The sequence below is a fragment of the Trachemys scripta genome, chromosome 9, assembly GCF_013100865.1.
Source record: "Trachemys scripta elegans isolate TJP31775 chromosome 9, CAS_Tse_1.0, whole genome shotgun sequence".
In the NCBI taxonomy this organism is placed as follows: Eukaryota; Metazoa; Chordata; order Testudines; family Emydidae; genus Trachemys; species Trachemys scripta.
In genome coordinates, this window is record NC_048306.1 from 100,784,233 (window position 1) to 100,799,801 (window position 15,569).

The window sequence follows — 15,569 nt, forward strand, 5'->3', positions numbered from 1 at the left end:
GAATAGGTTCATTATTGAGCAAGGAAGCTACTAAAAGCACTGAAGGAATGGGAACCTGTAAACTTAAGAATATTGACTGCTCACTTCGTCACAAACTATGCAAAAAAAGTCACCATTGTTCAGTGTTATCCTCCAACAAACAATAGCGATGAACAGGTCAAGACTGCAGAGCGTCTGCGCCAAGATCAATAAATATGACATTGCTATCCTCGGGGGAAATCTAAATGCACAGGTTTTAGTGATGATAATACTGGATATGAACACGTTACGGGAAGAGACAGCATCTTAGGACAGACTGACAATGGAGAATGTTTTGTTGAACCCTGCAGCATATGCAACCGTTGCATTGGAGGGTCTACTATTACTACACGAGGGAAGAAACGGACATGGAGATCATATGATGGCTTCACCCAGAAACAGCTTGACCATGTTGCTATTAGTAGGCACTGGAGAAGTTCACTGTTGGGATGCCAGGGTGTATATGGCTGGTGATGTCATAAGTGACAAAGTCTTGTTATTGGGACAATCAAAATAAAACTAAACTAAAGAAGGTAATACCATGCAAAGCAGAAGGAATGTATGATACCAGAAAGTTAGTAGATCGAGCAGTGAAGGTGCATTTCAAGCTGCAATTTAGCAATAGATTTGAAGAGTAGAAGATACTGATGGAGGACAGAAACAAAGGGCGGTTCTTCAAAGACACAAGTGTGAATGCAGCCAGGACTACACTGGGGGTGGGAAGATCTAGGAAAGAAGAGTGGCTCCAACTAAATACACGGACGCTTGTGGAAGAGAATTAAAGAGAGAGAACTGAACAAGAATGAGACAAGCAAAAAAGAGCTATTCTGCAACAAGATTAGGTGGACAAAAGACAAAGAAGATAAAAGATCAGCCAGAAGAGATGAGAGAATGGATGGAAAATAAAGCAAGACAAGCTAAGGAGTTGTACAAGAGAGGGGATTCTAAAAAGCATATTCCAGTAGCTAAACAACTGACATCACAATTCTTGAACATTTTGGCATTGTGAAGGCTCAAGATGGTACAATTTTAACCACAGAAAAAAGTCTGTTGGAGGGAACCTTCCCAGCTGTGGTTAACCAGCCAGAGCCACTAACACGCACAGAGATAAGAGATAGCGGACTTGCCTAGATCATTGGATGTAATCACCTTTGAGGAAATAACTAAGGCTACAAACCAACTGTAGAGTTGTAAAGCACCAGGCTATGATAACATAGATGGTTGAAATGTTAACAGCTGGTGACGAAGTGATGGTGAATTACATGAATTGTCATACACGCACAGGTTGTACAGAATGGTTTGGGGAAGTAGAACTGTACTAAAGACTGAGGAAGAAGAGGTCTGTAAACTTCCTAAAAAGGGGGACCCAACTTCTTTGTGATAGCTGGAGAAGAGTGAAACTTAGAGTTGCCAGTTTTGGTTGGACATATTCCTGAAGGTTTCATCGCATAACATAATCTTTAATTCTTGGAGACTCCAGGACAATCCTGGAGGGTTAGTAACCCTAATGACACTCCTATCTGTTCCTGGAAAAGCATTTTGCGTTATCATTTTGAACAGGATGAAAATTGATGTTGATCAAGTACTCAGGGAAGAACTGGCTGGATTTTGATCAGGTGAGCTGTATTCAGACCAGATTTGAGAAGACTCAATGAGACAGACTTAGAATATCAGCAAAAGATGGTTTTTAACTTTGTTGATTTTTTGGAAATGTTTCCTAACATCCACCAAGAAGCCTTCTGGAAGATCCTGACACACTATGGAATTCCAGCAAAGATGTTAATTAGATAAAAGCTTTGTAGGACGAGTGTCTGTGCTGTGTGAGGACAGAGAGCAGACACACGGAGTGGTTTAAGATTGTTACTGGTCCAAGGCAAAGCTGCATACTGTTCCCTCTTCTCTTCTGCACTGTTACAGACTTTGTGATGAGAAGAGTGATGCCTGCTGCAGAGGACTCTGGCATTGTTTGAGCAAGAGATAAACTGTGAGGCTTGGATTTTGCCGATGATATTGTTTTGCAGATGATATTTTTATACTGGACATCAACTTGGATGGAATGAAAAGACTTTATGAGCATAAAAGCAAAAGAAGCCAAAGTGGGACTTCATATCTGTATGCAGAAGAACAAAATCATGGAGCTAGGAGAGAATGCTGTCAAACAACAATGGATATGTGATTGATAGAGAAGAGTACAAAAGAGTTGATGACGTAGTACATCTTGGAATTACAAGATCTGCTAATAGTAGCTCACTAAAGTAGCGAAGGCAAGACTGGGCCAAGCCAGTGGATCATTTTCCCGTTTGTCAAACATCTGGTAGAGTAGAAAGATACTAAAATGAGATTGTACAATGCTATTGTCTTCCCAATACGACCGTATACCTCGGAAACATGGCAGATGGTGGAAGTACATAAAAAGCTGAATGCAGTGTTGTTTAAGAAGAACCTTGGGAATTCATAGGAGAGATTGTGTAACTCGTGTGGAAGTGTTGTACACACAGGTCAGTGGACTGCAGATTCAATAATCGGACAGAGACAGCTATGGTGGTTTGGCCATGCCGTCGGGCTACCGCGTGGCACAAGCACGAAGCATGTCTTACATTGGATCCCATCTGGAGAGAAGAGAAAGCATGGAGGACAAAGAATGACCTATCAGAGGATGATTGAAAAGGATATTACCATCATGGAGACAACTTATGATGGGGTAAAACATCTTGCTCCGGATAGGCAACAATGGGGGAAAATGGGCGGCCTCAAGCACCCCGAGGCATGGGAGAGTCTAGAGTTAAACCAGATGCTTCAGAGGATGATGCAAGAAACCTGAAGCAGTAGATGTTGGATGATCCACTCCCCCCACATTAGATCTCATCCTGATTTCTAATAATTAGTGATTGGCTTAAGTCCTGAGGCACAAGCTTTAATATCCCGGTCAACATTTTTATTGTCATTAATTATGATATTCTAAATATTCTTGCTATTTATATATTCAATCCCTTTTTGAAGCTTTTTAATTCTTAGCCTCAACAACTTCCTGTGGGAGTGTTTTCCACAGTCTAATTACACATGCTGAGACAGAGTATATCAGTTTTGAATTTCCCAACTGTGTTTCACCAGATGTCCCCTTGTTCTCGTATTATAAATCAAGAAGAGCAGAAGTTTCTGATCTACCTTTGAGACAATTCATTATCTCACATACTCTTAATCTATACGTCCTCTTGTTCATGTCCTTTCAAAGATAAATAATCCCAACCATTTCAATCTCTCTTCAAATGAGAGCTTTTCTAGGCCTTTGATATGTTCCAAAGGTAGAATAAAATGCTCTCCAGACGTATTTGTCTGAGCCCTGGGAACAGATCCTCTCTGGTTGGGATCCATACATGGCATGACTCCAACACTATCTCATTAAACTCCTTCTTCAATTTGGTGAGAAGATTATAACAAGGGACTCCTGGAAGCTGCCTCCAGCATCTCAGTTATTGGCACTTCCTTCTGCAAAATCCTCTGAGTGCATTGGCAAAAGCCAGGCCAGCTCATTCATCTAAAGTCTCCATACCATGCACAGCATTATTCTGAGTCTAATTTCAGTTCTCCGGTTATGCTGTTAATGTAATGTTGTTTTCGGTGCTCGGGGAAAGGCATCCAGTCAATCTCAAGAGGTGCTGACTCCCTGCAGCTTCTACTGACATCACTTAGAGTTGTGAGCATCCGGCTCCACTGGAAACCAGTTCGGTGTCCATACAACTGATACACAGCATCGATCACATGTGTCTCCCCACAATGCCCAACTCCCGATTGAAGGGTGCGTGGGCACCTCTGTGCACAAGGGAGTGCTACAGACTCTATTTATGCCTATTCAGCACTCTCCCAGGAGAGCCTATTACAGTGTTGACACTTGTGCATGAGGAACCAGACTGAGACCCACCAAACAGTCATTCCAAGTCAACAACTCTCCATCATGTCTGAACCAGGCCAGATTCAAACCAACAACACACAGAGTTGGTTCACCCAGGATGAGATCTCATGTGGGGGGAGCAGATTAGCCAACATCTACTGCTGTGGGTTTCTTGCATCATCCTTTGAAGCATCTGGTTTAACTCTAGAATCTCCATTGCCTATCCGGAGCAAGATGTTTTATCTTTGCTGTGTGTGTGCGTGTTGGTGATGGAGGTATCCATACAGATCCCCCCAAGCCACCACATCACCCTTAGCTGAGTGGCCATCAACAATAAGCCGGTACTCCATTCCCCACGAACATTGGGCAACGCTCTAGGAGACATGCAATGAACTGGGGTTAGGATTTTGCAAAGTAGAGGCCCGACATTAGACTCCTGCGTGCATACAGAAGAATGTAAATAAGTGGCCTGAAAGAACTGAGCATTCAGCAGCGCCTACAGCCTTCAGCAGGTGTTGTGGGCGCTCGGCACAACTGGAAAAGTAGGCTATTTATTTGAGGAGCCTAAATATGGATTTAAGAGCCTGATGTCAGGTCCCTCGTTTTTTAAAATCTTGGCCTGCATGTATCGTTCATCACTTGCATGTGTGTCATTACTTATGATGCCTCGGTAAGTCTGATTCCCTCTGTCACATCCAACCTTCAATGCTTTCTGTTTTTAAATACAACCTTGAACACCACAATATTAACTCTGCCTGCCCATGCCTGTTGCAAGTTGAAAGCTCACCACCTGCCGTGAGACCTATCATGCTAATGAAGCAAGCCTGGTGCCAGCTCTGCCCTTTTTACTCCTGAACACCCCATCTGCATGCTTTACATCAAGAAAGATTAAGCTTAAAACGCACCACACTGGGGGGGCAGAGGGGCAGCTGAAGAACACACCAGCTTGCAAAGAAAATTCTGCTGCATCTGCACGTTGCAAGGGTGGAGTTGCAGAGGGGGGAACAATGCACTGGCATTCTTGGGGCGAGGGGCAGCCAGCCACCTGGTTCCAGTCCAGTTATGAACACAAGTCATCCTTTCACCCAGGCCCGAAGGAACGTTTTCCTCTTTTTTTTAAATGAACAAGAAGCTACAAGAAAATATTTGGCCTCCAGATCTGATAGGCCACAGCCAAACTCTGCCCTACATTCCAGTTAAGACATGTGGGTTTGGCTTCCCATCCAAGGAAGGAAAAAAGGACATTGATGATCTGGGATGAGGATACTATTTTTGTTGATATAATTATTCAGTGGCTAATCCACGACCCTTGACGTCAGCCTCGGAAGGGCTGTTAAGTGCCCAGTTGCCATGGAGAAGAGGTGGTTTGGCTGGGAGGTATGGTGTGGTTAAGGAATGCTGTTTAGCTACCTGCCCTTTGCATGAATACATTCAGACGCCCTCACCAGCATCAGTCATCAGAGACCTAGGAATTAAAGCCTTTGCTTCATGGGCGTTATTGCCTAGGACTGGTCAGAAACTAAAATAACCAAGGAACTTTGAAGGCTGTGGTCCCTGCAGTCAGAAATGCTATTAAAGACCACAGGCCTTCCCCAGTGTAGACACAGAGTAACTCTGGAGACTTCAGTGGAGTCATTCCAAATTCATGTGCGTGTAACCGAAATCAGAATCAGCCCCGTTCCCCTCTTAATGCCTCTGAACACCTATTTAGGGAAGTGATTTGATAGAGGAACCAACCAGTTATGTGCAATATCAGTTTATATTAACAACCCTTTAGGATCCAGTCTAGCTTCCTTTGGCTTCAGTAGGAGCAGGAACGGGGCCCGGGCTAGAAAAGAAAGGATTGATTCTCTTGTCATTACCAGAGCTGTCCGCCCCCCCACCCCATCATGACCCTTATCCTCCCCACAACAGGCTTTGAGGAGAGAGGAGACTCCAACATCCACTTATGGGAAACTTTACTCTCCAATTGAAACTGACAAAAGGAGGACTAGAGCATTTCAGCTCCAGGCCACTGGTTCAAATCTTGCCCAGGTGCCCGATACTGCGAGGTACTTAGGCCCCCTGCAAGGGAGCTGAGGACACTCCCAGCACCTCGCAGGATCACATCCAGTCATCCCCATCAGGTGGTCGTCCAGTGGCTTTTGTGAAATGAGCTGGGTGGATTTCAGCCCAACTTGTAACAGTCACGTATGTTCACACTACAAAAAAAATGATACCACCCTTGGTAGCTTTGTTGCTTAAACAAAGGCCTGATTTTGAGAGCCCAGAGCACCTGCAGCTCCCATTGACATCAATGGGGGTGCTGGGTGCTCATGAGATCTGAAAATCAGGACCCAAGTAACCTTTTTAACCTTCTAAGCTCCCTCCCAAGTCAGCGTGGAGACACACGAGGGGGCCAGTATGAGGGGGTGGGGGGGAACAATTTGCCCTGCCGCAGCCCGCCCTGCATCTGTTCTGTGGATAGATAAAGAGCTTCTGTCTTCAGAGTGGTGTAGCCAGCGCATTTCTCCAGCCCTCAGTTCACTCTCACTCCTCAGGTTGAAAGCCAACAGCAAATTCCCGAGTGTTCATCAGTAAACCAAGAAACCCGCGTGGCTGCACCACTGGGCCTGCTAGTGGGAGTAGTTTTCATTCAGGACACCACCAAGAGCGAGCAGCCGATAGATGCCTAAGTCCATGGATTCAGGGTGGAGCTAGTCCTTATAGTTAGGTTTATTTCTCATACAAACCGATCAGAGTCCAATACCCTGTTACCTTGATTTAAAGGTCATTCAGTGCCTCCACACGGGGTTTTAGCATCGCTACTCTGTCCAGAGAAGATGAACGGATGGACTGTGTCTGGTCATGGGCCGAGTGGCTTCGATTTGCAGAGCTCCTACCCTCTCCTTCTTCGGAGACTGATGTGACTGACAGAACATTCCCATCTCCAGCTGATTTCAATGGCAGCGGGATGATGCCTTCAGGGCTGAAGGCCTGGGTCGGGTTCATAGGTCCATCCCACAAGGCTCAGAGCATTCCCATCCCCTACAGATACTGTTTATTTTTGTACTGCAATACTTTTAACTTCGCTGACCACCAAGATGTTTACCCTCTGGGTGAGGACTAGGGATGCTATTTTAGACCATCTAAATTAAGAGATTTTTCCAAGAACCCAGCTCTGAAATCTCTTTATTTAGTCCAGAGCAGAGCAAAATCAGTCTTCAAGATTAGAGACAAAAGCATCCCCCTATTATTACCGTATATTTCTATTTCAACATTTGGCTGGGATACAGGACATCTGTCAGATGAAAACAAAATGAACAGACCCCCAAAGAAGCATAGTGGGTGATACCTCGAATGAGAAATAAGTTAAATTGTTTATGCCAGCACAGATTTTGAACCAGTGGCTTTTTCTTGTGTTATTATTTGCCACTAGGCATCCAAAGGGAATGGATTACCAAGAGAACAGCATCTTCCAGTGGTTTGGGCCAATTCCTTACAGTTAGCGATGCAAATACCACCATTACGAAAAATCTGGTCATACCATGAATCCCAAAATTCTTTATATTCTCCAACTGTGCTATACAAAGTACAGGAGGGTAACATCCTCCACTACTGAAATTCACCCCTGTGAGGTTGAACCCTGCAGCTGTTTATAACACACAGCAAGTGATCTTAGTACCAGAAATTAAAAGTAGTCTTGTGTTGAAACTTCAGAGATTAGGCAAGATGAGCCAGATTCTAGTCTCTGGTGCAAATCCAGAAGAAAACTCCATGATTCCCATCTAGTGATTCCAGTTTTACATCACCGTAAAAGGAGAAACTGGCCCGATATAATTATGCAAGTTGAAGTTTAGATTGGCAGAAAGTAATTTTGGGAGATGGAAGGAATTTGGCACAGGGCCCATGGTAAACATTCCTAGTCTTGCAACAAGTGCCAGGGGACCTTTAATGGCTGAAAACGGTCCATTTCAAGTCTCACTCTGGTGCTAGTGACAGATGATATGGGTGATTTAAAGTGGTAAAAGTGATTTGATCAAACTCTCCTGCAGGACTCCTGAATTACTCAGATTGTAAACCCGTTGGAGCAGGGACAATCAGTTTGTTCTGTGTTTGTACAGCACCTAGCACCCTGGGGTTCAGGCCCAGGACTGGGGCTCCTCGGTACTATGATAATACAACTAATAAATAATAATAATTCCCTTCCTGATCCATCTGCTGCTTTGTTGTATGGCCTTAGTCAAGTCATTTAATTGCCCGTGCCTCAGTTTCCCCATCTGTATTAGTTAATGTTTGTGAAGTGTTTTAAAATCCTTGGATGAAGAGCATTATACAGCATAAGAGCAATGTAGCAGTAAGAGCTGTTCACAACAACATCTTACTGGTAGCAGGATGCAGTAGTTAACAGGACATTGCGAAGTCAAAATACAGTGTTTTTACAAACACCTTTTTAATAAAACTTAAGGTCAATACAAAGGTTTTCATGTTTTACAAACAAAAAAACATCAACAGCAGCAGCTTTATTTAAAAAAACAAAACCAAACCTTCTCCTGCTCTACTGCTGACCGAAAAACAGCCCCACTCTACTAATGCATGAAATCCTCAAAGTAATATTGGCTAGAAACACGTTATGCTAGTTAATCTGTAATCCTTATCCTAGCCAAAAGAAATGCAGAAAAGTTGCAGAACAAAGAGTAAACATACATTCAATTTGTAAAACTCTTTCCATTTTGATGATCTGTGGTGTTAGAGGGAGGCAAGGACACTGGATCATTGTCAGGATAAAAAAAAATATATTATTCTTCAGAAACCAATGAGCTTCCCCCCCCCGTCCAAATCTCTCTTGAATGTATTTGGTGGTTACAGGCTACAGAAATGGAATTTACACTGTCTTGTCATGGTGCACAAAGAGGAGAGGCTGAGTAGACAGGCAGACATGGGTTTAGCGATGGATAGCTAGAAAAAGTTAGCAACACTCAGGAGCTGCAACCAGAAAAGCAAACGTGAAATGAAGCAAAGGCTATTAAGATCATATGGAAAACAATACAGGCAAAAGGGGGACAGGAAAAAGACTAAAGTAGGAAATGAAAACCTAGGAGAAAAGTTGGAGAGGGTAGGTTAGAAGGAGTAATTGTTTCTGATCAACCTGTCAATTTTTTCCAGGAAGTTACTAGTTATTTTTGGCCAAGGATTCCTGATTTGTGGGAATCCGTGCAGGGAATGGGGAGCTCCATTCGGTTGTGCTGTTCACGGGCAGAACATCTGCAGCAAGTTCCAACAAGGTTATTAACTCAGCAGTTTGTAACCAGCCAATGCTGTCATGTCACGCAATTGCCTACTTCCCCAACCCACATGTATAGCAGAAAAAAACCCTGAAGAGGGCAAAAGCTTTGGCCTCCAGGCTACATTCAGACACAAACAAAAATTGCTCAGGCAGCAAAAGCAGGTGGGTCATAATTCAAATCACAGTCCAGAGGACAAACTGCACCAGTGATCCCCCAATCCCTTCCTACCAAAGCCTAGCAGGTTTTCAAAGGACAGCAGCCCAGCATGTAATAGACAAGTCATCCTGTCTCTAATAGAAGTAGCGCGCTCCCAACATACTGCCTCTTCTGCTGATGAGACGGGAGTTTGGGAACACATTACAGATTCTTCTCTTCTCCATGGGCTGGAAAACTCGAATCGTCTTTTATTCCCATTAGTGCCCCCCTCCCCCATTCTCTATCCTCATCCAAACACTGGCCCACCCGGGCTGTCTCCAGGGTATTTCTGGCCCAACTGGAAACACTGGCGATCTCCTGGGGAAACATGAGCATGGGACGTTTCCAGCCCAGTGACTCCAAAGGTCAGAGAGCACATCTGAACTTTGGGGTGCTTGGCCAAACGTCAGCACTAGGTCCAGCACTAGGGCCCTGATCCAAAGCCCACCCAAATGAGAGGCTTTCAGCTGACCTCAGTCAGTTCTGAATCAGGCAGGAGCTTGCTCAGGTCTGGGGCACACCTCCTTGTATCAACATTTTGTGCAGGAATTTGATTGTGTTTCTTTTTTAAGCCTTTATGGGTTAGTGGAAGCCAGAATTTCCCCCCTTCGCTCTACTGCCAGAGAGTTAAAGCTTGAGCTGCCAGTGGGTTACGGTCCAACAGGGTTGAATGGTATCGTCCATGAACCTAGAAAACCCCACCTATCATTGCAGGAGTGTTTTCCGCACACATTTAAAAAGACAGAGGCAAAGTGCTCCAGTGAATTGGCCAGGACAGCGCAGCAAGTAGCACTGGGCACCAGAAAGCCTCAGTTTCTAAACCCAGCTCTTCCACTGACTTACTACAGGGACTTGAACAAGTGACCTTGATTATTGGGCCAGATTCTGCTCTCACGGAGCTACCCCATTGTAACTGAGGGCCTCTGAGCATCATTCGGATCACACTTTCACTGGTAAACTCCACTGACCCAAAGGAATTACTGTAGAGCTAGGAGCAGTGTGAGATGAACATTTGGCCCTCTGACTCAGTTTCCCCACCTGCAAGGCAGGGATAATAGCAGCTGCCTCCCCTACTTTGCAGGGCTGGTGTGTGGATGAGTTCATATTTATACAGCAGCATATTTTTTAAAGCACTGTACAAGTGCCAAGCCTTATATTTTTTATTTATTCCATGTTTTGTCATTACCAAATAGGAGGTTCATTCCCCTCCCCTCCAGAGAGCTACACAAGCAAGGGAGAGGTCACTAGGAGTGGGACGGAGAAAGCACATTCCATACAGTTCGTTCTCTCTGAAAATGCAAATGACATCAACTCCTGCCGTCCAGCCACACAAGGGAATCGATGGAAGTACCCAGCAGCCAGTGACCCACCCACTCCTGGCAGAGCGACAGGAAGGAATTGTCCAGGATACACAGTGGGATGTTTAACCTAAATCTCATTTCCTCTTCGGTTTCGAGACAAGCAGCGGAAGCAAGACCCGGCTTGGATCTCCAGAAGTGTTTTGTGGCAGGTCGATTACAACAACCACCACCAATAAACCCTTCCCCGCAAAGGCACAAAGAGCCACCAATGCGAGGAAATAGGGAGCGGAGAGTGAAAATGCATGTCGAATGAGCCAACTAAGAGAGGGACCTATAGCGGGGGGAGGAGGGGTTCACCGTCTGCCTGCCTCTCTCCCCAGATGTCATACAAGTGCAATTAGAGAGATAAGGCAGGTGAGGGAATATCTAGTGGTAGGCCAGCTTCTGCTGGGGAGAGACACGAGCTTTCAAGCCACACAGAGCTCTGCTTCATCTCTGTATGGCTCGAACGCTGCTCTCTCTCACCAACAGAAGCTGGTCCAATAACAGACATCATCTCACCCGCCTTTTGTGTCTAATATCCTGGGACCGACAGGGCTACAACTACACAGCATACATACAAGTGCAATGTGAGTTGTACTCAGAGCCTGCAGCTGCAGGTGCTTAACACATCTGGAACTCAAGGCCCTACTTGCTAAAGTGAATGAACAGATAACGTGGTTGTAAACAACAGTTGCCAGAACACAAATGAAGCCTCCTCCTGCCCCCTCCCTAGAGAGGTGTGCAAGTCTCGGTAGCAGCAGAACCTGCAGGAAGAGCGGTTATTAGGGGAGGAATTCAGGGAGTTCTGCACACCCCAGCCATGTCTGTCTGCTGCACTGGACAGGACTGTGTGTGGGTGAACAGAGCTGGGGTGAGTTGTGCTCTATGCATCAACCCTTTTCCCAGCCTCCCCTCCCCCAGCTTCAGGGTTTAGTGGGGGGGGAGAGGCGTATTGCATCCCCTGGGGAATATGCCAAACCCGTTTACTCAGATTTGGCACAGAAAGACGATTTGGCTCTCAGTGCATGTACGTCCAGGACTCGTGGTCAGTACAACTCCAGGCAAATCCAGTCTTGCACAAGTGCCCTGGATCAGTCTCTGCACCGTAGGGGCCCCATGCAGATACATCATTGTGAAGAGAAATTCTTCCAGCTAGCAGATAGCAAAGCCATTAGTGGGGTAAGCAAGAAAGGTGCTAAACCAAGTGGCTCACTGGAGGCCAAGGCAGAAAAACGGGAGATCAGAAGAAAGTTTTAAAAATCATTTTACGGAAACCTTCCAATTAAAATGGTTGCAGTCAAAGAAAAAAACAAAAAACAAAAAACCAAACACCCCAGAGGCAGCATCTGAAACCCAAACATTTATACAGCTAATGAGAACACCCACAGTTACATTAGGTGGGGATAGACATGCTTTGAGAAGGAATAGAGGCTCACATTCTTAAAGGTTTCAGGCACCAAAACTTTCAGTGATTTCAATGCGAGTTAGATCCCTAAATACCTTTGAGGATCTAGGCCATAAACTTCAGGGGCTGTAAAACATTGGGGGGGGGGGGATCTCAGAGACTGCTGTGTAATATCTGAATCTTCTTTCAACTCATCTTTTTAAAATGGAGTAGTTCTCAAGTTCACCGTATCCCTTTAAATGAGGATAACTGACTCGGATGGCAGAAGCAGGAATGGAAGGCAGCCCGGATTTGACAAACACAAAAACCCCCCTAAAGCATGGAGTAATTTTGCTGAAAGGGACCCAGAGATAACAGGTTCAATCCAGATCCTTCTGAAAAGTCTATGCAGGCAGACCCCTGAACCCATGGGCAACCCCGTTGACGTCGCTAGATTTGCTTCTCAGTAGGAGAAAGTTTGAAACGGTGTATTTCTCAGGAAGGTGACTTTCGCTGAGCTCCACAGAGGTGAAGGCACCCGCCCACAGAGAGCTCATTGCAGGATCAGCATCTAAGGCACTGGCAGAAAGTTCTTCCGGCTTCAATGACACCAGAATTTGGACCAAATTATAACCCTGTTTCTCCGGTGGTATTTCTTTCTAGGGACGCACATTATGCATGCTGGGGTTCTTAACTTCCTGTAAATCCTTTCCTTGGCATTCCAGCCCTGCGGTTTGCAGAAACCTCAAACTAAGACATTACAGACCAGGAAGCAAAGCACAAATTGCAGCTAGGATTTTCAGCGGGTTCTTAATCACAGGGACTGATGATGGTCACCCACGTTCTGTCGCTGTGCAGTTAATACATTACAAGCGTTTATGCTTTCTAGTACTGTTGTTTGCGTCTCCATTTGGCTTCAGTGGATTGCCGCAGAATCGCCACCACCAAGCCATGCTCTACATTTTAAAGGGCAGATCTCCACTTAATACCTGCCTTTAGCAACTACAACCTTGTGTCAATTAAATAAGGAAAGAGTCCAGAGGGAACGTCCCAGCAATGTTTTAAATTTTCAGCTTGGCATAGAATAAGTTCCTAAAGAGTCTCTATACTGTTAGCCATAAAAAGTCAACTTACTGCAGCTACCCGATGGCTCAGCAAATACAACATCAGCCTTGCATTAAAGGAGAGCCAACCTCGGCTGTCGAGGAGATTTTCTGCCCAGGGAAGTTCATTAAAGACAACACAGTCTTCTTCATGAAGAGTAAACAGTGATGATTGGGGAATGATTGTCAGGACAAGGGGCAGATAAGCAGGATTTCAGAGGCTACAAAAACCCTGATCCTACGCTACCCTGCAAAGTATTTCATACCAGAAAAAAGAGGCAGATGCAATACAAGAATAGAAATCATATATCCTCTTGCTACATGCACAGGGAGAGAGAAAGGAAGTTTCTCTGAAGTCACAGGGGTTTAAGGTACTGCTGCATTAAAATGAAAAATGCCTCTTGTACCATAACTCCACGCGGTTTTCCTGGGTTTTCCTTAAAACACTCCTAGTAAGGCAAGTCATTTTCAACCCTAACCCAGTCCCCTTTAAAAACTTTCATTAGGAGAAAAGAACATGCATGCTTTAATGATGTACTGAGTTTGTGAGTCCTCAGCCAAAGAACAGGAGAAGGAACGCAACGGTCAAAAACCATAGCAATTCAGGACACAAACTAATGTTAGCATAGATAATCGCCCAGGACCAGCTTATCAATCCATCCCTTCGGATACCACGGGTTTCAATTTTCCTTTGACTTTAGGGGGCCAAACAAACACTTGGGCTTCACATTGGCCCATCTCTCCCCTAGATCATTCATTATTTTTGCTTCATTGTATGTAGTGTTACCAATGAGATGGATAGAAACTGTAAAGACAGGTGAATGGCTGAGTGGGGAGACAGAAGAAGGGATGGACTGGCTAGTTCCTCACTTGGGTTCACACCTGCTGAAGCAGATTCTAGATGGGAGGGAGGCCTCAGTCTCACCTGATGTATGCCCACCACAGGTAGATGCAGGGCTCCAGGTGCCAAATTTTAAAGGTGTTTAGACACCCTAAAGATGTAGATAGGCACCTAGTAGGATTTTCAACAGCACCTAGGAACCAAACTCAGACCGATTTCATAAACGCGTATGCCTTTAAAGATCTGGCCACAGGTGCTGGGGGAATAGGTGGAAGGGATGAGGACAGACAGGGATGAAGGGAATTAACAGAAAGGCAGGTGAATGGATGGAGAGGCTGGCTGGCATCTGTCACCTGGATGTATATCTGCTGCAAGTAGGTGAATGTGGGGGAAGAATGGATGGAAGGGGTTGCGGGGCTGGCCAGGGCCAACTCTCACCTGGGAGTACACCCACTACAGGTCATTGTAGGACACCCTGCATGAAGGGATGGAGGGGTGTGGGGATCGATGGTGGGTGAATAGAAAGGAGGAAGCTGGAGGTGGATGTAGGGTGGGGGGATATAGAAGGAAGCAGGGGGTGGATAGATGGGGGGCCTGGGTCTCACTTGGATGTAGGCCCGGCTGCAGGTAGTTGTAAGGCACCCTGCAGGGATGGATGGAAGAAAGGAAGTAGGGGGTGGATGCGGGGGAGGGTAGATGGGGGGCCCGGCTCTCACCTGGATGTAGGCCCGCTGCAGGTAGTTGTAGGGCACCCGGCGCTGGAAATCGGCCCGCACGTCCTCGCTGGCGCGGTGCCGGGAGGCGGCCCCCAGGCGGCGCCGCAGACACTCCCGCAGGCAGCGCGCCCGGCGCAGCACCGAGCCGAAGAAGGGCAGGTCCCCGCCGGCGCCCGGCCCGAGCCGCCCCAGGGGCTCCCGGCAGCCCAGCCCGCAGCGCAGCCGCGCCTCCCGCAGCTGCCGGTGGCTGCCCAGCGCCCGCTCCAGCCAGCGCACGGCGCCCGCGTAGTCGCCGCCGTCACAAGCCTCCACGCCGCGGGCGAAGAGCGCGTCGAAGGGCGGCAGGGGCTGGGGCTCCGCCGGGGGCTGGGGCTCCGCCGGGCTCCCCGCAGCCTGGCCCAGCAGCGGCAGCAGCAGAGCCCCCCAGAGCCGGCTCCGCCAGCCGGGGGCCATCCGCGCTGCGCTCGGGGCGGCCGGGCCGGGCAGGGCGCGGAGCGGGGCCGGGACCGGGCTCCCCCGGGGCAGAGGCAGGCGGGGACCGGGGTGCAAGCGGCTCTCCCTAGGCTGCAGCCGCGGGGCTGGGCTCCGGCTCCATGTGCTGCTCCTGGGGCGTGAAACTCCAGCCAGCCGGCAGCTCTTAAAGGGACCCGCGCGGGGTCACACGCTCCTCCCGCTCCGGAGCGGGGCGGGCCGGGCACTGCCGCGGGCTCTGCCGCTCCGCCCTGGGAATCGGAGCCGCCCGGGCTGGGCAGGGTCAGGCGGAGCGCTGCATGCCCGAGTCCTTCCAGACAGGAGGGGATGGGGAGCCCCCTC

The 15,569-nt window shown here is 47.1% G+C and overlaps 1 protein-coding gene across 1 annotated transcript in view; it reads right to left on the reverse strand.

Annotated features, from left to right (window-relative positions):
- P3H2 (prolyl 3-hydroxylase 2) overlaps positions 1-14,954 on the reverse strand; it is a 105,836-nt gene extending 90,882 nt beyond the window's left edge. The window contains exon 1 of the mRNA XM_034781625.1: positions 14,757-14,954. The gene's annotated coding sequence lies outside the window, so the exon portion shown is untranslated. The remainder of the gene's footprint in view (positions 1-14,756) is intronic.
- Positions 14,955-15,569: the final 615 nt, after the last annotated feature.